Here is a 21,053-nt window from a genome sequence, read left to right as displayed (position 1 = left end):
TATACACTCCCACCGCTTGGCTTCTTATACCCTTAAGAATGGTAAACTCTAAAGAGAAAACAAGTGAACTTCCATATCATTGCTATCTAGCAATCAGGTTGGGAACAGCGGTTTTGAGTTAAAAAAAAAATAAATCTCAGGTTCCAAATTCCATGACACACTTTCCAATGTAGATGCCCTAACCACTGCAAGATAGTCTCCTTTTCCTCAGTTCTCTTAGTTCCGAGACTTGTGGCTTCTTGGCTGTGCAGTAGTCCAGCATCCTCAAGAGGCTGTCTTGCATTTCTGGTTCAAATGCAGATGACTGAAAGACATGGCATTCAGCCTGTGTCCCTGCTTAATATCTCCTACTGTTTAGCTCTAGGCTGCTGCCTGCCCAGATTATTTCAGCCATTCCTTTATCACCACTGCTTTCCACATACTCTAAAGAAAACGTAAAGGTATGCATGAAGTTTTGAATCTATTCTGGGGATTAAGCACAACATTTAGGAGCTGTTGCAGTGCCTACTAATTTGTGGGTGCCCGGCTTCTCTTTTGGTTCTTACGTGGAGTCATATGCTTTACAGAAACCTTGGGGAACGTGTGTGTGCACACCCTCCCTGTCCAATCTGCCCCAAGAGCTCAGGCACAGTGTGTGCTGACATATCTGTGTGGCTTCCAGGTCAAAGCATGTTGTGCCTAGCTGGGTAGAAGAAAATTAGCAACAGTCTGCATCTGCTAATATAGATGTACTTTAAGAATTTAATAGCCATCTTGATCAATCCGATGGATAATATCATAAAAGAGTAATAAATGCATGGACTTTTCCATTATAAACAAATGGGGCTTTTGACAGTTACTTAAGTAATCCCCAGTTGCATCCAGACTCTATGTACGATCTTACCTGCACTAACTGTATAGCTACTTGGATCATCCAGTTCTTAAAGTATCAGTTGGTCATTAATGTCTTGAGTCTTCTTGGATTTCATCTGTGCAATGTTAATGTTGATTATCTGTGGCACAGTGCTTCGCTGCTTTTCAGCTAGGTTAGCAAGTCTACCAGAAGGCTGTTGCAGGGGTTTTGATACCTCAGCTAATTTGAGCATCCCAGTACCTCTCCGCATTGTGCAGCCAAGACTTAGGTTTACACTTCTTTTTAAAGCCTTTTCTGTGAGCATTACTGAGTGCACATTTCAGACTCTGAAGATGTGGAGGCATTGTGCTGTTTAACATCCTCCCCGAGCGACTGAGGGATTAAAATGCATGGTAGATAAAATGAAATAAAATATTAATTCATTAACTCTCCTTCTTTCAAAACAGCAGGGAAATATGTATTAAAGATTCTTTAGTATTCCGTATTCGATTTATCCTTCTTTATTGGTCTTAATAGATTTGCCTTTTTTTTTTTGCTAGTACCTTTAGATACCCTCTTCAGTTAACTTCTTAACTTCTGATTTGTATTTTGCCCATTTCCTTTGTACTACAATCTGTTTTATCAGTTAGATTGGAAGTTTCATAACAGATTTTTCAGCCTTTTTATGAACCGTCTAAAGTGCCACTTCCAATTCTTTTGCTAGTAGGAAATGGGAAATGCTGAGTCTTACAAGAATATACCAAAAGAATCCACATTTTTTTCTAAAACTCACAAGTGTTTGACAGGAACTTTGGCCAAAAGTTAGTTGGAACACCTTTAAATCAAAAATGAATTGAGTATATAGGATATTTGTGCGTGAGGATGTGCATTTGGGGGCTGGGAGGACCCACTCAAGAGATCAGTTTCTGACATTTAAATTCTTGGTATGCTGCACAAACACAGAGATAACAACTAACTGCGGCCTATCAACCAGTGGTGTTTCCCAAATAACTGGTTGATCTCTTCAGTTTATTTTCGCTACCTAGAGTGACACCACAGACAGCTGCACATATGTTAAATACTTTTCTCATATTACTTTTCCATGTGAGCCACTGCTGCAATTGCCACAGGGATGTTACTCGCTCGGTAATGGGAAGGGAGCTTGCCTACAAAATGTCAAGTGGGGAGGAAGGCAGCTTGGAAAGCTGCAGCTGTTAAGTTGTGGTCTCCTCTATGAAAGTGTTTGAAAACTTCTCGCCTATGCAGTTTGATATGTGTCATAATTATCAGAGAAAGAAACAGCAAAGGAGGAGAAAGTTTTACCTCGAGCATCCATGAACAAAAAAAGCAAAATAAGCGTTAATCTTTTTTCTCTGAAGTTGGATTGAATTACAGCATAAAAGGCTGGCTGCAAACACTTGCTATTTGTAAGTAACTTTACTCACATGAAAAGTCCTTGACTTCTGTGAGATGACTCTCAGTCACTTGTTTTGCTCTTGTCCCTCCCATCTACTCTCAGTATTTAGACAGTATTTCTGATGGGTTTACCTTCTGCAGCAGTTGTTTGACAGTGAAGATCAGAACCAGACCTAGAACATTCATTTGTGGCTGAGGGGTTGATGGCTGAATCAATTTATTATTTTTAAATAGCATACTTTGTGACTGATCCTTTTTTTTTTTTCCCAAAATTTTCAGCTAGTCAAAAAGAAGATGCCAAATTAAGTATCTGAAACAAATTATTTCCTTTCCTGAAATTCTTAACTAAAACCAGAATGTAAGATTTTCAGAGAAATATAGTGTAAGCACAGGAAGGAACAGCAGGTTCCTCTCTGGAGTAAATTGCTATTCATAGTGAGTAAAAGTAGCAGAATTGTAATACATATCAATAAGCTCCTAACATGCAATGTACATAGACATCTGTGTGTGTGCCTAGATCCTGATTCACTGTTCTAAAAAGAAAGCTTATGTATACAGCATAGATGACACTCAAAGCTATAGGCAAGGATTTAAATAAGTTATTGTATAGGCTCACATATATTCTTTTCCCTTCTGGCAACCCCATGGGAGTCAATGTTAAGAAAAACTGTAGATAAGTGTTTATACCATTACAAGTTTAACATACTCATGGCTTTCATGAATACCAAATGAGCTTCATACCAGTGAGAGTAGGTCACTGTTAAGTTCTTTTTTTGCTGGTGCACCTGCTTTCAAGAAGGGTTTTTTACTAGCCTACCTATGCACACAGATATACTCTGCGTCAGCTTCACCGGAACCGTGGTCCATGCGAATTACTCACAAGAGGTTTAGGAAGTGTAGGTAATAAATCTGGTACATTAAGTCATTACCTAACAAGAAGCTGCAAAACTGCGTGTATGCTGAGGATGCACAAGTGCTAAGTGTGCAACCTTATCAGGATGGAGGAAACGAAAGTTGTGCTAGATGCAGGATGAAAGGCAGGATGTTGAAATGAAAACCTCTAGCACTGTTGGCCATGAAGCAAAGACTTGCGTAATGCACATAGGGGAGCAGCATGGTATGAATGAGAGTGGAAACATGGAGATGAGCGTGTGTTCCCAGAGAAGGCTTCTGGGGTGGAGGCCATTCACCTTGCCACAGGCAGGTTGGACTTTAACTCTCGTTCTGATCATTACTGGCCAAACTGTGTTAGGGCCATGTTTGTGTGCAGTAGACTTGACCAGATCTTTGCCACAGAACCCAGCCTGTGATCACTCTTTCACACAAGCCTGGTGCTAAGACCCCTTCCATGTAACCCTACTGGCACTGAGGTTCTTGAGACATGGACACTTACTTGTTGAAGTCAAAGACATATCTGATAAGAACAGCACAAACAACAAAGGTTAAGTTGATCAGCAGCCACAGGGAGCACTAATGAACCCACATGACGTCCTGGTGTATCTTTTTCCAGAGCTTTAGTCTTGAAGATATGTTTTGTCAAAAAAGTCTGAAGTACTCCACTGACTCCAGTGGCTGTCTTTCCTGGATTTTAGAGGGTGCTGGATTACATCCAGTGGGAGTTTTCATTTTTTTCTCTAAAATGCAGTTGCACTGGCACTTTAAGTGTATTCCTTTAAGTAAACATTCATGTGCTTTATCCCACAAGTGTCACTAGGCATTTCTTAAGTATAAGATAAAGGAAAAGTGAAATAGTCTGAGAGTAGGATGTGTTCCTAGTGACTTAAATGTCTGATGTCTAAGTGATAAGAACATACAAACACATAAAGGAATAAATAATTCAGTAAATATAAAAGAAAGCACTTAAAGAGGATGTTGGTGAAGGAGGAAAATGATATAAGGAAGAGCAATTTGAAAAGAGCAGTCTCCTCTCTAGATAATGATTGGCACACGTGTCACTGAGGAAGACATCATTTCAGTGTTTTCATGTAGCTTGTATCCTTTGCTTTGCATTTCCAGTTGTCAGCTTTTCATGGGGAATGCTTCTCTCCCAACTTGAGCAATCTGTTCTTAGAAATCAGTACAAGGTGGCCATCAGAGTATCCTCTTTAGCTACTGCAAAAAGCACCTTCAGAAGTTGGCTCATCCCGCTCTGAAACACTTCTTGGAGGTACATGAGATGTTTTCGGGCACCCTTGTATTTGCCTGTTGTTTCATATCTAAAAAGAAGAAATGACCTACAAACACTTAAGCTTCTGAGAAAAATTATGTGAGTCCTCCTTGTATGTTCCTATTCCTATTTTTTTTCTAGTACCCATCTATCTACGTCTCACTGCAATCTAAATATGTGATTTTTCCTTCTTATCTGAAATCCGTTAATTTTTCTCTTTTCCATTGAATTTTAAGTTCTGTGCAGGATTCCAGAGTTCCACTTTCAGCCTGGGGAGGTGGGCAGCCTGTGGCATGGGCAGCAGGGAGCCAGGGAAGGAGCAAGACTGCAGAGCCAGGCAAGCTGCCACCCCTGACCAGCGGGCTGGAAGGCTGGTGTGAAAACATATGAAATGACTTGATTCCCTGTCAAATGTTTTGGTGGAATTGACAGGTTCCAGTGAAATGTTTCGATCCTATTAAATCAGAGTGTAATGATGGAGAATGATTTTTCTGGCTGATTTCTGACCGACCGGCGATCTCAGCTTTGTTATAGTGATGCGTCCTGCAGAATACACACTATTTAGGACCAGAGATGCTTGACTACATTCTTTAATTCAACATCAGTTCTGGTAATTCAACAAAAGTTTAAAGAGAAAGCTACCCAAATCAGAAATTATTTTGAGACACCAACAGTCATCGTCATTTTCCATTTTGTAAGTAAACAAGTTAGAGACACTCAGGGTCGTTTGTTTGTTGTTTTTTTTTTTAACCGATACTCAACACAAATAATTGTCTTTAAAATTTACAGGTTGTTTCTACAAGCTGTATGTCAGCTGAGAGTTATAAGCTGATGTTACAGCCAGCTGTCCCCCAAGAGGGAACGTCCTGCTGTTCGCAGTAACTGCAGCTCCTCAACATACCTTGTGTGGGAACCATAGCTCACATGGCCACAGCATGACTCAGGTTAGGGAGCTGGTGCAAAGGCCAGTTGCTTGGTTTGGTAGTGTAATGTCAGCCAGGTCAGCCAGCTGGACCACTTCACCCCACAGTCCCCAGCTGCTGGACAGGAGTGGGGGAAACAGCAGCAGCCCATGGACTAGTAGGCCAGGTCCTCACAGATCCACTAGCCACTAATACATGTCTGCAGCACAGCTTCATCCCTGCATACGCATGCAGATACTTCTGAAACTTCACTGCCATTGTCCACAAAAATAAAACGCTCTTCCAAAAAAATGACTGCTTGTATAATTTTAAATGTTTGCAGCATCCTTCGTCTTTAATCTCTCGCAGTGCAGTGGCGCAGTGGCACAGTTGCTTAGAGTTTCTCAAACCGATGGCTATGATTGCAGCTGGGATGATTATTTATTATTAATACTGCATCTACTATCCCACTAAATTCTTTGAGACAATGGACCGTTAAGTAGTATGAGGCTGACTGAAGTGCCTCCACCATTTAGGGGTTACCAGCTGAACAGCATTATATAATATGAGTCAATTTCTGCTCAAGATTCCAGGGAGTGAACTCATCAGGATTACCCATTGTTAAAGGAGTGCCTCAGGGTTCAGTACTTTAACTTTATTATTTTTTCCTTTAGCTATTCAAAACCTTGGTTCATTTGTAGGAAATGTTAATTATCCTTTCTGTGCTGATATCCTACTGCTGTTTTATAAGCAGAGCTCTGCTTGTACAACTTCAAAAGAAATCTTCAAACTCAATATTACCAAGTTTTAATATTATCTAATTAACCTCCCAGTCTGTCATGCCTTGTTGGTTATCATGAAATAATCACAGCCCCTCAGGTGTTGAAGCTCTAGATGCAGCTAAGTGCCTCTAATTCCCTAAGGGGGTGATTAGCTCATGATAACAATGCTCCCTTGAGTTGTTTTATTGCTTTTATAAAAAGACTTTATTGTGGGGGAAATGTTTATTTTTATTCAGGAGGAAGAAGGAGCTGACAGTTGAGGCTGGTGAGTGACTGTAGCTGTTACTCCTGCACCTTGGTGCAAACCTTGATACGTTTGCTCGTTCCTGATACTCCTTGGACAATCGCAATACGCTGGTTGGTAATTAATCTCCTGCTGAACTCACAGGGTGGAGAGAGAAAATAAATACTTCTGGTTCTGCCAGAGGTGAGCAGTTAAAACAAAACAGTACAAAGCAAAACAAAAGGTTCCTTCTCCTGCAGGGATCATAACCTCCAGAATCTCGAGTACTTCAATGCTCTGGAAGTCAACCAGATCAATTTCTGTGCATTGGTTCCCAAGAAAAAAACTTTGCTTAAGTGCAGAAAATGGAAAGTTCAAGTCAGTAAGTTAATAGCTGGACACTTCTTACAAAATCACTATGGTCAGCAAAATTTCTAAGCATTAAAAACCTAAACATTTCAATCAACAGGTTAATTGTAAGCCTCTGACCGTCGATTTGACAGCTTATCTAGACTTCTTCCCTAACCCTGCTGCCTTCAGATCTTTGCCTTCTCTCTTTTCCCACAAGTTATGCTGCAGAACTTTGCTTTTACACTGCTTCCCTGTACAGAACCTTAGAAGAAATGCTGTGTCTTCCTGCCCAGCTGTACAGCCCAAAGACCTGTATGCTGGACTTGCCTAATGACGACTAGGTGGCTGATTTTTTTAAGGAAGTATAATGCTTTGGTGCAGAATTGGTTCATTAACAGTGAAAGGAGAAAAAGAGTCATTAACTGACTAAACAGGAGTTGAAAGAATGTGGGGTTTTTTGCTTGTATGCAATGACCACAGAGAAAAATTAGCCAATTTCCACAAGAAACATACTCCGAATAGCTGCTTGCTCTAGCTAATAATATAAAACTTTGTCAAGGATGTGGGCAGAATATTTCATTCTGGGCATCACTGTGATATTTTTTACATTTAGGGCTAAATTTTCTGACTTTTTTCCTATTTTTAACGCAACGAGTTCTTGCAAGGATTTCTAAACCTTAGGTTATTGACATACATGTTAATCACTGGCATATGCTCTCAGCCTCATCTTGTATTTTTGTTTTGGATCAGCCTTTGTTCTTTTGTTGTAGCAATAGAATTCTAATATCTTCCTTTCCTCTCAGAAATTATCTCATGTTAAAAAACAGTCACTTTACTGCCACAGATTTATGAAAGGCTCAGCAGAGAGAGTGATCAGGTCTGGATTTATTCAGAATCATTTGGTCATAGTCTCTCAACACTCATCTGTTAACAACATCATATCCATCAGGTAAAATATACTCAGGAACTCTCAAAATTCACTTTCCAGAGGACAATGCAACAACCTTCAGAGTTGGTGTTGAGATTCAGCCCTTTTTAGCAACTTCATTTGATATGTGGCTTTACATATTTACATAGCTTTGTATTTGTATATCCCAAATTACAGACTGAACATCCTTCTCCAGTTCCAGGAAATCTTTCTTGCTAACTTTAGATGTAAAGATAACCCTCAATATTTGCCTTTCCAGAGTCAAAATGTTTGAAAACTCAGTGTCATCTTTGCTACCAACATATAATATGCAAGGGAAAAGAAGCATCTAAGAACCCTTATCTCCACAGCAAACTGCAATTGAATTCTGTATGTGTGCAAAGACAAGAAGTTTCATGTGATAGCTAAAATCTTGGGATACTTGTCCAAACAGTCCATAATCTCAGAGCTGAAATAAGAAAAGCATTTTTTTGATTCCATATTCTTTTTTTATGCATAAAATTCATCTCAGGTTTTGGTATCTTTGTTTGGCAAAAGAATGTTGAGTTTAAGATATCAATATGGTTACACAGTGGCTACAGGTTTTAATCCTTTCTGTGTCATCTCATTACTGCTAACTACTTCCCACAAGTATACAAGCAGCACGCTCACCTTCTCAAGAAAAAAAAGTAGATAAAAGGTGTTTGTCTTAACAAAAATTCTTTTTTGTCTAAATAAGAGCGCACTAAACATGTATGTCTGTTCAATGACTAGTGGTTTTGTTCACTAGTGTATGACTGTAGATTTGGTGGTATCCAGACAAGGGTTTGCTCTAAGTATTGGGTCAAAGCGTTAAAATGTCTTAGCGTATTACTGGAAAAGGTAACTCCGAAGAAACTCATACATAGTATGTAAGCACATTTTGTTTCCTAGGTAACGGCTTTTGATGGTAACGGTCACACATAAAGAGCTGTGCATGGGAAGCTATTTGCAGTGTGCAACGTTCACTGGTGAACAATACTGCCTATTTTTGAGCATCCTTCCTTGGCATATCATCTCTGAACTACAATATAAGGAACCATATAACCTCCTTTGCTGAACACTCTTTTAACTTTGGTACTGAGGGTGATAACTGTGAAAAATAAATTTCTCTCAGTTACAACAAAATGGAAAAAAAATGGAGGCAAGTTGGTGATTAGGCTGTTCTGGAGGCAAAGCTCTAGAGGTTTCTCACTATTGTTAGGTGAGGCTTGATAGCAGCACATGCTCCCCTGCCTGAAAAAAAAGCAGGAACTGGCCAGCAGATCTTTTTGTGATTGTTCTGTTTAGTAGCCTATAAATACATCCTGTGTAATCAATACTAGAGCTTTACATTAGTAATTTAACCCTTGAGTTCTTTTTTTCCCATAAAAGAGTAAATGAAATATTCATTCAAACAGAAATGAGTACTGTGTCATAAAAACCACAAAGGAATGTGCAGGTCTAATAAACTGCAATGTACAATTTTATTCCACTTTACCATGAAGTTCTCATAACAGCTTAATGTTTCCTTAAAAACTAATTTTCTTTTCCAATCATGCAATGTAAGTTATTTTTCATGCCTTACTGTCAATCAGAATTAAATATTTCATTTGATAATAATTGTTATCCTTAAGTTCCAAGTGTGCTATGCAAAAGTTATTTTCTGTGCCTGTGTGTATGTTTGCATACATGTTTACGCATTTCTATAAAAGAAATAACACTACTAACGCTAAAAACAATATGCAGGTATTTTTGTGATTTTTACTGTAATGAAAATATTGTCTCTTAATGAACCTTAATGAAACAGTACTTTACACATGGCATGAAAAGTTGCCAAGAGGTGTAAAGCAATTATTATGACAAAAGGCATGAGTTTTGAAGAGCCATTTCTCTTGTGAAGAGTGTGTGTGAAAAAGCAGAATGAAGAAGTCCTTAGGGGAAAAATTAATTTTAATAAGCTTCTGTGCATGCTCAAAGACTGTATAAATCTAGGCTCCAAGTGTAATGTGTAATACAGTAATCACCTAGAAAGCTAACTTGAAATAAGAATCCTAAACAACTGTCTTGCCAGTCCGTGAAGAAAGCTGTTTCCATGAGATCTTCATGCTGGATGGCTCAGATGAAGGCTCCTGCCACGCTCTCCTCTCAAGAGGCTCGTGCTTCCTCCCTGGGCTGCCCAGCCGCCCGCAGCCGTTGCTTTGCTGCTTTGCTTTGCTTTCATGGCTACTGCCGTATTACCTGGGGGGCTCTACTTTGTGCAGTTTTTGCCATGGTTTATCTCCAGGAAATGAAGGTTCAAATGGATCCTTGCTAAAATTAATACATGTTATTAGTTAGAAAAGAAAAAGAAAAGAAAGAGCATTTCGAGAATCACTGCTACTCCTTGTCCTTAGCAGGCTGTAGCTTATTTTCAGGCCTGTCACCGTGTGATACCAGCAAACTCTTACTGGAAGGGGAACAACTGTTGAGTTTGAAGTTACTAGGATTTAACTGATGTAACTGTCGTGTACCTGGCAGGTTAATGTGTCCCCATCTGCAGATGCCTAAAGAGCCCATGTAGACTGTGACTGTGAAGAAAATCACATATTTATGTGATATTTATGTGATATGTGAGGTTCAGTCCCATCAATGGACTAATTCAAACCTTCTGCACAGTTTGGGTCATTGGTAGAAAAGTAATGGAGGATTTCTGACTAGAGAGTTTGCTGACATAATACAAATATTATCTCTGTAAATGTATAGTACTCTACACACCACTGGGCAGTGTCAGAGAGCCATTTCTTCTGGGGAACTCTATCCATCTGAGGTTTAGCGTAAGTTCTTTATACAGTGGAAGCAGTTCAAAGGCTTTTCTCTGACAACAGAGCAGTCGGCTTTTTCCTTTTCTACAGGTGCATAGGAGCAGGAGGGTGTCTGCAGCGTAACATAAAGATGGCACACTGGAAATACCTAGGAAAATTTTCGATTTGGTCATCAACACATATTGTTCTGTAAGGAGAAGATAAAGAGCTAGAGAAAAGCAAGAGGTCAAAAGCAAAACACAAATTAAATAGCGGCCAAAAAAAGAACCATTAATGAAAACATATAGCAATGGAAATGGTCTGCTTCAGCATAAATCCAGCCCTTCAGTGGGAAAAGGTCGTTAAATTTTTTGAAAATTAGGCTATGCAGTTCCCATAATCAACACACTGAGCACTCCTATACCATGGACTTCTTCCCATATCTGCAAAAACTCTACTTGCAAAACTTCAATCTCCTCCTAGACCACCCAGAAGAAATATTCCCTGATGTCTACTATCTCCTATGTATTTGTCTGCTTCATGAGTTAAGAAAAGTGGGACTGAAAAAGTTAGAAGTAAACTGGAATATACTCCAGCACAGTGAAGAAAGGATATACTATGAAGTCTAACATGGGTAATCAGTAGTAGAAGGTTCCTGTCTCAAGCACCCACAGTTTTTCTTGAAGTTTGACTTTTTATTATTAAGGCAGAAGAAATGGTATTGGTATTGGAGAACATCGTTCCTTTATCTTTCTTTCAGTTTACATAGGTCTGGAAAAGTTCTCTGCCTGCGATCCAGAGGTCCTTGGAGGCAGCTGGTCAAGTACATCCAGTTCATCACCAGCACTGCCAGCCTCTAGTTGTAGTGCTTGAAAGCCACTCACATAATTTGTGTGTTTTCTGGTCACCGTCTTGCTGCCAAGCTTCATAATGATGATAATTCTTCTCTGTATCTAATTTTCACTATCTAGCTGCACTTCTACACTTCCCATTAATTAATTTTCTTTAGCTTTTCTCTCACTCTTATCCACTCATCTTGTATGTGTGACTAATTTTAATTACTATGGCATTCCCAGCTGGGAAGCTAACAGGAGGCTTGATACTGCTTTGGACCGGTGCCCAAAAGGGCTGCATTCTCATTGGCCACTTGTGTATTTTCATCAGACAACAGAACATCAGCAATACTGTGAAGCAAACCCATGTGAGGAATGCAATAAACTAGCAGGGAAGAGTGTCCCACGCTTTTCTCACACAGGGTGCAAGCAGGATGCGAAAGCTTCAGCTATGCCATATGCGATGAAGCTAGCTCAGATGAAACGGGCCAGATTCAGTGTGGTCCATGGCCTGGCTCTGCTCAGCCATACCTTCACGTGTCTGTGGTGTTACACACTCCCATTTTCAGTTACTCAGCTCTCAACTGCCCTGTGCCATGGGATGTTGGGTCCTTATAGGAAGGCACTTCTCTGGCTGTCATCTATGTCTTCAACCATCTGTGTGACTGCTGTTGCAAATGAGATGAACTAGTTCACCCAGCAGTGATGGCTTGTTGGTATGTGATTGACTTGGATGGGCATGTTGGCTAGACTGTCAGGCGGGGAAATGGGAAATAAGTTAGGAGTTCACCTCAAAGCAAAAAGAACTCTGAGTAGCATCTGATCCTAAAAATATAATTTTTATTTATCTTAGCATGTTTCTCAGGCATTCCAACAGATACTTCACAGAAAGAGCAGGAAATGGCTCTGAAGCACAATGTCCTCAGAGAAAACTTGGGAAAGAAATTTGAACCTCATCTACATATATGGAATACTCGAAATCATGAGAACAAAAACACACACATTGAGAAAACTGGAATGTACAAGGGTGATTTCACTACATTCAAATAGAGAGGACTTCTGGGCATGTAAGTCTTAAAGGTTTGGAATAGCTGAGAAACTGGGAGATGAGGTAACATGTCATCAATGTGTCATCAGCAGCAATATTCTAGCCTGCCATTGCTACAGATAGTCTATTATAAAAAGAAATAACTCATGGCCTTTGTGAGCCTGAATTAAATGTGATATACTTCTGAATCAAAATAACTCTTTTGAAACACTTCTCTGCCAATTAACCTACCGACAGCAGCACTGGCTGATTAGTTTTGTGACTGTCTCAGTTTCTCCTGCAAGAGTGACAATTTTCCTACAAAAGGTTTTAGTTTGTTTGCATTCTGGTCAGGTTACTCACCAGCGTTACTACGTACATTCATCTCTTTAAGGGAAAGCTTCTAATGGCCAGATCAGAAAAAGAATTGTGGATAGGCCACAGAATAGCGGGTAGGCTACAACTGAGCCAAAATGAACTTCAGGTCCCCTTTCTCTTTATCTTCTAGACGCTGTTAGATCAAATCTAATGAAACTGACTCTGAAAAGGATCCTGCTTGAAGTGGTCTTCCCAAAAGCTCAGTAGTTTCCGTAGTCATGTGCCCTGTGGGAAACCTGCCCTCAGTTTTGTCTAAGGTGATGTGAACCTTCAGTTCTCAAGACACTTTCATAACCACTAGATTGTCAGATATCTTTATCAGATACTCATCAGAACAGTCTCCTCCATCCTTAATGTCAGTTTCTAATGTCCTTGGGCACTTAGTGTGCTAACCTCTAAGTCACACATATATGAAGTCACACTTTCTCTGGCTCCAAGAATATATAACTAGTCTACACAGAAAGAATCAAAACATTCTGCTGCTGCCCTCTGTCACAGCTTGATTAATATGTGTTTCCTTAGAACACAACATGAATTTAAATTAAGAACACGTAGGTTAAGAAAAAAATATAAGGCTTTTGTCAATATATTGTTTCTTATGGTGTTTTGGAAAAGAGACTTATCTCAGTTTCTAAGGGCTTATATATCTAGAAAAAGGTTAAAAAAATTGCATTTTTAGTGGAAATGACATCTTCTAATAGTAGTGTTTGGTACATGATGAATGCACAGTCTGAAACACTGTCCCCGTCCTTCAGCATTTCCCTAGGGGGATCTTAAACAAAGCTTTTGTAATTGGCCCATGACATCCTCCAAAACAAGCCCATGTCCAAGGAGAGTGCTAGGTCACATGCACAAAAATTGTCCATGCAAGTTCATACACTGGTGCATCCACTGCTCTCGTGAGAGTTCTAGCTGCATTAAAAATCCCTCATGACACTGGATAGAGTGTGAGAACATCATTGAAACAGGGTGCATTTAGTTCAGGTATCAAAAGCTGTGCTCTGAAGTATACATAAATTCCCTTTACAAATAGCTGACAACTCCTCATTCTTAGCAAAAAAAAAGACAAATTTCAGTAGAAAATGAATTATATGGCTCATACAGGATAAATCAAAGATTTTCATTTAGGATGGAATTTAAAATTATTTCTACATAGGGAAGCTTTAGATACAGAGGAACTGGTAAAATTCGTCAGGAAAAAAAATCGCGGTGTAATTTATTGGCACCCAGTCCTCTACTCTTATGAAACACGATGTTCAAGGCATTGAGTCAAGTTGTCACAGAATGAACTTGAGTTCAGGTATGCCAGGTTGTAGAACCATGAAACTCCTTCCTCCCTTAGCGGCCTCGTCCTCAGAACCAAAGTTATTCATAGAGTAAATTCTCAAGTTTGATAATTTGTGTTGGAAATATTAGAATGAAAATTATAAGTACTGATTTACAACAATTAAATATTAATTTAAAAAATTGTTTCAGGTGAAACTAGGCAAGCCTTTATAGATTGGTCCAGAGGGTATAAAGTGTAGTTAGTTCTTGAGAAGGAACAGTGATCTCAGAGTAAATGAGGGCTGTCTTCAACACTTGCATTTAATACTGAAACTGTTAAAGGATACGGTTCATGCATTACTCTAGAGAACTGCTGAGTACAATAAAAACTGATTTTGTCCCTGCAGGGGGGGTGAGAAAAAATTTGGGCATCGCTATCTGTTCTAATCAATGGTTTTTTTTATAGTTAGCTAAATTTCTTCATAACTGGAAAGGGGAAATGGGGCTTCAGGTGATGAGTAAGCATTACAAGCAACCTAATCAACAAATACTTTGAGAACACGGCAAAAACCTGAAGAGTTTTATCACTTTAATAACTATTGAATAAGTACAATCATTCTTTATTGCTATCATTCAAGTGTTTCTGATACTTGATTATCACAGAGCAATTATTATTGAAATACAGATTAGAGAATGAATTTGAAAGTCTGTTTTTCTTTTGTTTGCATGCTGAATACCCAGGCATTGAAGTTTGTGGGACTTTTTTTGCTTTATTTCTCATCCTGCTCATTTTAGGGTCAAAATGCTATATTTCATGCCTATTTGTTAAGCATTTTTAAGGGGACTGTGATCCATGAGATTTAAACGGATTTTTTTGTTGCTTACATTCTCATTTTTTCTTGCTTTTTACATTAGCATCTTAGGCTTTCAGCCCAGGAGGCTGAAGCTGTCTGCGTGGGATGATCCCATCTAAAATTTCTCAGTCAGGTGGCTAAGGGCATCTGTTGGTTTTGGTCTAGATGTGCTGTTCCCCCTGAAAATCCCAAATAACTGCCCACATCGACCTTGAGCACTCTTTAGCACCAGGGAATTAAATGGTTCCATTCTAATGTTACTGGATTTTCAGAGTATATAAGCCCTTATTGGAAAGTCTGCTAGAACAGAAGGAAAACAGAAAGTGTTGACGTAATGCTATAAAACGCAACAGGGTGTTTCAAAAAGCCCACAAAAAGATGCTATTCTACAATAGTTATACATCAATTTCTGCAGTGCTTATTTTCTTTTAGTCAAGTTAAATTCTGTGACACACATTCAATTCTATTTATTTTGTATACTCATACCTCTTTATGCTTGTGGACCTTATTTTTCCTACTGCAAATACCTATTTTACATAGCCTAAACTGTCTCTGATGCAGAAGTGTCACTCCTATTGTGTATTGGTATAAGCGAAAGAACATTAGGATTTGTTGTGTAAATGTGAGAACCCACCATCTGTTTGGCAATGGGAAGCTGAAAACTGAGGGAAAACATTTGAGGTGTCAGAATACCTACCAGCTGGAAACTGAGGGAAAACAGAAGAAGAAATAAAATATCTGCCAATTGGAAAAACAGAAAGATACAGCTGGTTGCAAAATGCCTGCTTTAAGGGTGTAAATTCAGACGGCAAGCTGCAGAAAGACATGCTGGGAAAGGGTTCCCAAAGACAGCCTTGAACTACAAAATCCGTAGATGTGAAGAAATTGCTGGGGAAGGTGATCTTGAAAATGTGGGGTTTATTGTGGTGTAGATATCCCTGTTCTGACACATTATATGGCTGTGATGTTTATATTCCCAGACAAAAGCCAGTAGAAAATTGTATTAAGGGAAGGAACAAAATAACTTCAGTGGGAAAAATTACAGGGGCATTGTCAGCTCCACAGTGATCTCTGTGTGGTTCGGTAATTAATAACTTCAGAAGCAGAGATAAACACTACTGTTCCTGTTTATATGATGGTCTTGATTAATTAAAGTACAAATTTCCTTTAAAAACTCAAGACTGCCTTTAATTATATTACTAAGTGTGGCACTTTGTTCTTCAGTAGCATTACACAGTGCATGCAGCCGGTTTTGCTGATTGAAGAGGTTTAAAAAATAAGGCAGGCTGTGTGGACATTTAGTAGCTGACTACAGCAAAATTGGTTAATGACTAGTATCATCTAAATGAGGCAGCAAGCTGAAAGACTCATAATCTCTCCCCATGCACAAATTTTAATTAAATAATTATAATGTCCTTGTTGTAATTATTTATCAGTAACTATGCTCCTGAGTATTATCTCCTTTGCTTTCATCTGTTCTGTCAGCTCAGCTGTACAATGAAAAAAATCAGTTTCAAAGATCTGGTATGATTAATTCTTATTACCAAGGGCCCCATTCTGCTGCCATTATTCAACCTGATTAGTACTTTACTGCACAATTAGTCACATTGAATCCAGCGGTTCTAACTACGCGTTGAGGTGCCGCTCAAAGGGGAGGCAGAACCGGACCCCAGCTAACAACAGATTTGGGACCGATGGTCTGAGGGGATGGCTGAGATACCAATTCACATTTTCATCTTCTTGGAGAGAACTCAATCAAGAAAGAAGCTAGCCCCATGAGGGCTTTGCGTGCCTCTGAGGCTAGTTCAGGTGCTTGGTGGCCATCCTTGCACCTGGGGACATGGAAAGATGGCTCATCCACCACAGCCTTTAACTCCTGATGAAGTGTGGGTCCCATACTCTGCCCTTCTAGCAGCTGAGCTAGACTCCCTCTTTGGTTTTAATTTATCAGTCTTTCCTTTAAGCCACAGCCTGGTCAATGGAGCATTGGTTGAGGCTGTGGGAGACCTGAATTCAATACTCTCCCCACCCTTAGGGGAAGCATAAAGCATTTTCCCATGTTACAGAAGAAGGTTCTGAATTACGAGAATAGATCTTGAAGTGGACTACTGTGCTATATATCAACAGTGGAAACTGCCTGCAGTTACACAGGTATGAGCTCAGGTCAAGTCCCTTTGCAAGTCCCTGTGACTTCAGTTCGACCTCGCATTTTGTGGCAACTCAGTAGCTATTAATAAGATTGCAGCTTTTAAATAAACAGTTTCATTAAGCTGTTTTCTTTTAACAGGTAAACTGCCATCACACATAAGCATGCATGAATACTCAAATCCCAAACACAGAGAAGTCTCTTATTGTGCCAGAATAGAGATCAAACAACCCTAGCAAGAGTAAACTGGAAGTAATTGATCCTGAGTATTTCAATTTAATATTTTTAAAAAATTTAAAAATTAAAGAATACAACAGATTTTAAAAAAATTAAAAAAATAATAAAAATTTATTCTTAAAACTGCCAACAACCTTGAAACACACTTAAAGCATCCCCATAAGAAAGTTACATGTATTTTATACAGCAAAAAACACACGTCAAGAGCTGCAGGGAAAACTGTGGTCTCATAACCGACAGTGTTCCTGCCAGCTCTCAATCAGATGGTTTGGCTGCCATCAATACAGCCCTGCTACGTGCAGCTAGACAGCATCAGTAACTGCGCTGCCTCAGCCAAACTGGTTTGCTTAGGCTTCCATGGCATTTTGTTACTAGCCCGCACATCCAGAAAAGAGCAATGAAAGAGGCAATAAAAACCTAGGGATTACTTGAACCAGCGATGAGTTTTTTTCAGCAAAACGCACTACTTTGTTCACGTATGTGTCATACTTGCAGGAATCTGTGTTTATTTTCAGGATGAAATTTCTAGGCTGAGGAAAGGAAAGCGCAGGACGACTGCCTCTTGGTTTCCACACCCAGCTGAGCTGGGATACAGGCTTGATACAGAAGTCCCCACTCCTACGCAAACCCCCAGTCAGCACACAGTCATGCTTTTCCTTATCTGCCAATAAATATTTAGATGGCTAGTATAGAGCAGCAGAACACCTAAAAGCCAGACAAAGAGAGCAATAGGTATTGCAAACAACAGTTTACTAAACATTAAGGAATAGAGCTGCAGTGTGATTAATATGAGGAGAAAGACAGATACACAGAGAATGATGCAATAATATAAAAGACTAACAGCTAGGGCAGAGCAAAGCCGGAATATAATGAAGTTTTCTCTGCAGCTGATGTGCTGCATTTTCTTCAAGACCGAGTTTTATTCTAAAAAGCAAATTTCTAAATATGAAAATTCAGTTCAGTTTCTGGATATTTAACTCTTTAGGATAAATCAGTAATGCACAAATCTGGATTTCTGGGGAAAGTAAATCTGAATATTAAAAATACATGGAGGAAGAATGTATTAAGAATGTAAAGAAAAAAATCAGAATATACTTAAGCGCAACTATTTTTAAATGGCAAAAGCCCTTGCAGAATATGTAGGGGTGAAATTTTCTTGAATGAGTAGAGTAGGTATAAGTACCAATATTTCTTTTGTCATGTGTGTGTTATGTGCCTGTGTCTAGAGACATGACAAGCAGTTATTTCTCGAGATACGAGTAAAGGTGTATGTCTTAGCATTCTAGTCTCTAAAATGGGAACTACTGGAATACCTGAAACTATATAATTATATCGCTTAGTTAACAGGTATTATAAACTCTTACGAAACCTTATTCAGTGCTGTGCAATTGTCACAAAATAGGAATTGCTTGGGCAAGTGGATTTCTCAGAAATGCTGGGTAGGATACAATTTCATGCAGAAAATAAAAAAAAAGGCATCTTTATTCAGGATACCCTGTGATAGTCAGGTGTAGGTGAAAGATAATTTTTGCTCCCCTAATGCAACTTCTATTGACAACACAGAATTTCTCTCTAAAAACCTATCAGACATGACAACGTGACTGGGTCTGTGCAGGTACCACTCAGACCATCTCTTTTTGTAAAGGATTTAAAAGTTACCGGGAAACGTACAATGACCAAATGCAGTAAAAGTTTTTATTCTCAATCATAGCACACAAGCTCAAGAGAAAAGGGTTGGTTCTTAAGGTGTACAAAATATTTAATTCAGAAAAGGAAGGTTAACAAATGGAGGCATGCCTTGTGCACTTAGAGAAAGACAACTTTTACAGAATACCCTGCAGGTGGTACCTGGGTCCAGCACACGTTTCCTAATGGTGATTCATCTTGGTGGATGCTGTGAACAGAAAGGATCCCTTTCCTCCAAGTGGTGTTTGTGTTTGCAGTTCCCAAAATTCTTGCTGGTAGTAACCTGAAAAAAAGACATCATGGGGGGCAACTTCCCTTAGTATCTGCTGGGCAGCCTGCTTAAGAAAGTTATGCAAAAGGAAAAACAGATATCAATCTTCTTATAAGCAGTAAGACTTCTCATGAGGAAAAAATAATTTTCATAGATTGAATGATAATTTGCAATGAAAAGTTTTTTTAAAAGTCAAATGCATTAAAACCAACAGCAAGAAATTCTTTAACTGTATCAGGAAGAACGCACTAAATAAATGTCTAGGTCGACTGGACCACTAAAGTTGTAATTAAAAAGGATGAAGAGATTGTGGAGAAATTACACGAATTCTTTGTAATCAGTCTTCACTAATGAGGATGAGGCAGACATTTCTAACTCAAGGTTAATTTTTACAGATGAGGCATTGTCAGAGAGAGTGGCCTCTGAAGATGAGGCATTAGAGCAACTAGATAAAGTTAATGGTAGAAAATCCCTGGGGCTGGATAGTATTCATCTGAGAGTTTTAAAAGGGAAAAACAAAAATTAGCTGGACTACTAACTAAAATGTGTAATGTACCTCTAATAGCAGGAGCCATTCCCAAGGATTGATTTTTATCTAAAGAAAGAACAAAGGATGACCTTGGGAATTATAGAAAAGGGAACAGTGCTTTAGTAGCACTGAAATTGTCCAAAACCATTTCCATAACCAGCCATTACAGGACCTTTTTAAAGCTACTTAGGTATTATCGCTATAAATATATGATACATTTTAAAATTGATATTCACAGCCTCTCTAGGTATAATTTTTGTTTTTCCAACCTCACAGAAATCCAGGAAGGAAGCCACAGAGGTTTCGCTAAGAATACAAGTATCTATAATTTACCTTGACTTCCAACAAGCTTCTGACAATGTCCCTTACTAAAGACTGCTGCCAAACGCTAACGGCGGCAAATAGAACAAAAAAATTCTGTCACCTGTCAAAAACTGGTTGGTGGGTGGGATAGGGTTTGTGAGTGCTCATCAGGCAGCCTGTCTGAGCAACTCAAAATTTACCATACTGTACATTCACAGTCTGCAGGAAGGATGATCAGGTTTTCCAAGCAAATTCTTATTTCTCAGAGGCCAGGAGAGCTGTATCACTTTTAAAAAAACCCCACTGGTGATACCTGCAGCAATCTCTGGGAGAGCCCAGCACTTCCCAGGTGGCCCCTTGAGCGGTGGGACACCTGCATGTCTGGAGAACGCGAGATGAACGCTCACTGCTCAGCATGCCCACTGGGATATGCTGCACGGGCTCAGCTTTTAGAAATAAACTGCAATCTGCAGGAACAAAACCACTGAAGGAGGGGATGTTTTCTACCTTTTGCTGTGTAGAAGTAGGCCTGTCCCAAAAAAGAAGGCAAAAGTATCAGGGAACACCTTCAAGCCAAACATCCAGGATGGGTTTTTTTTTTGTTTTGCTTCACTACTGTATTTAGCTAAAGGCTCTTGGACTCTGGCCTTTCTTTCATGAAAGAAATAACTATTTTGAGAATCTATTTACTTTGCTGGTAATATTAAATTGTCAGAGAATGTTGCAGAAAGAAAGATTGTGAAAATAATGACGAACAATGGAGATAAGCTTATTCTGTGGCACATTAAATCGTTAGGGAAAATATGCAAAGCTATGCACAATGAATTACTAAATGGAAAACATTTCCCAAATAATTTTTTCATCCCAAGCTCTCTCATAACCTATGGTGACCTGTGAAAGAAGTAAATTAATGGCAAAAAGTGGTTTGCAGCTAAATCCAGCATTTGGTGTGACTTTTTTAATTAGCAGAACTATATGTTTTGAGAGGTGCTAACTTGCTTACTCTAATCACAGTTAAGGTCCGGAATAGTGTTTAGGAAAACAGTAACTATTGCTCCACCGACTACTGACAACAGCAGGGGTAGAGCAGTATAGCTTTTGCCACCATAACAATCTCAATCCTTGCTCAAAGTGAACCTTTA

This window comes from Falco cherrug, chromosome 5, assembly GCF_023634085.1.
Source record: "Falco cherrug isolate bFalChe1 chromosome 5, bFalChe1.pri, whole genome shotgun sequence".
Classification (NCBI taxonomy): domain Eukaryota; kingdom Metazoa; phylum Chordata; class Aves; order Falconiformes; family Falconidae; genus Falco; species Falco cherrug.
Note: the sequence above shows the minus strand (reverse complement) of the source record.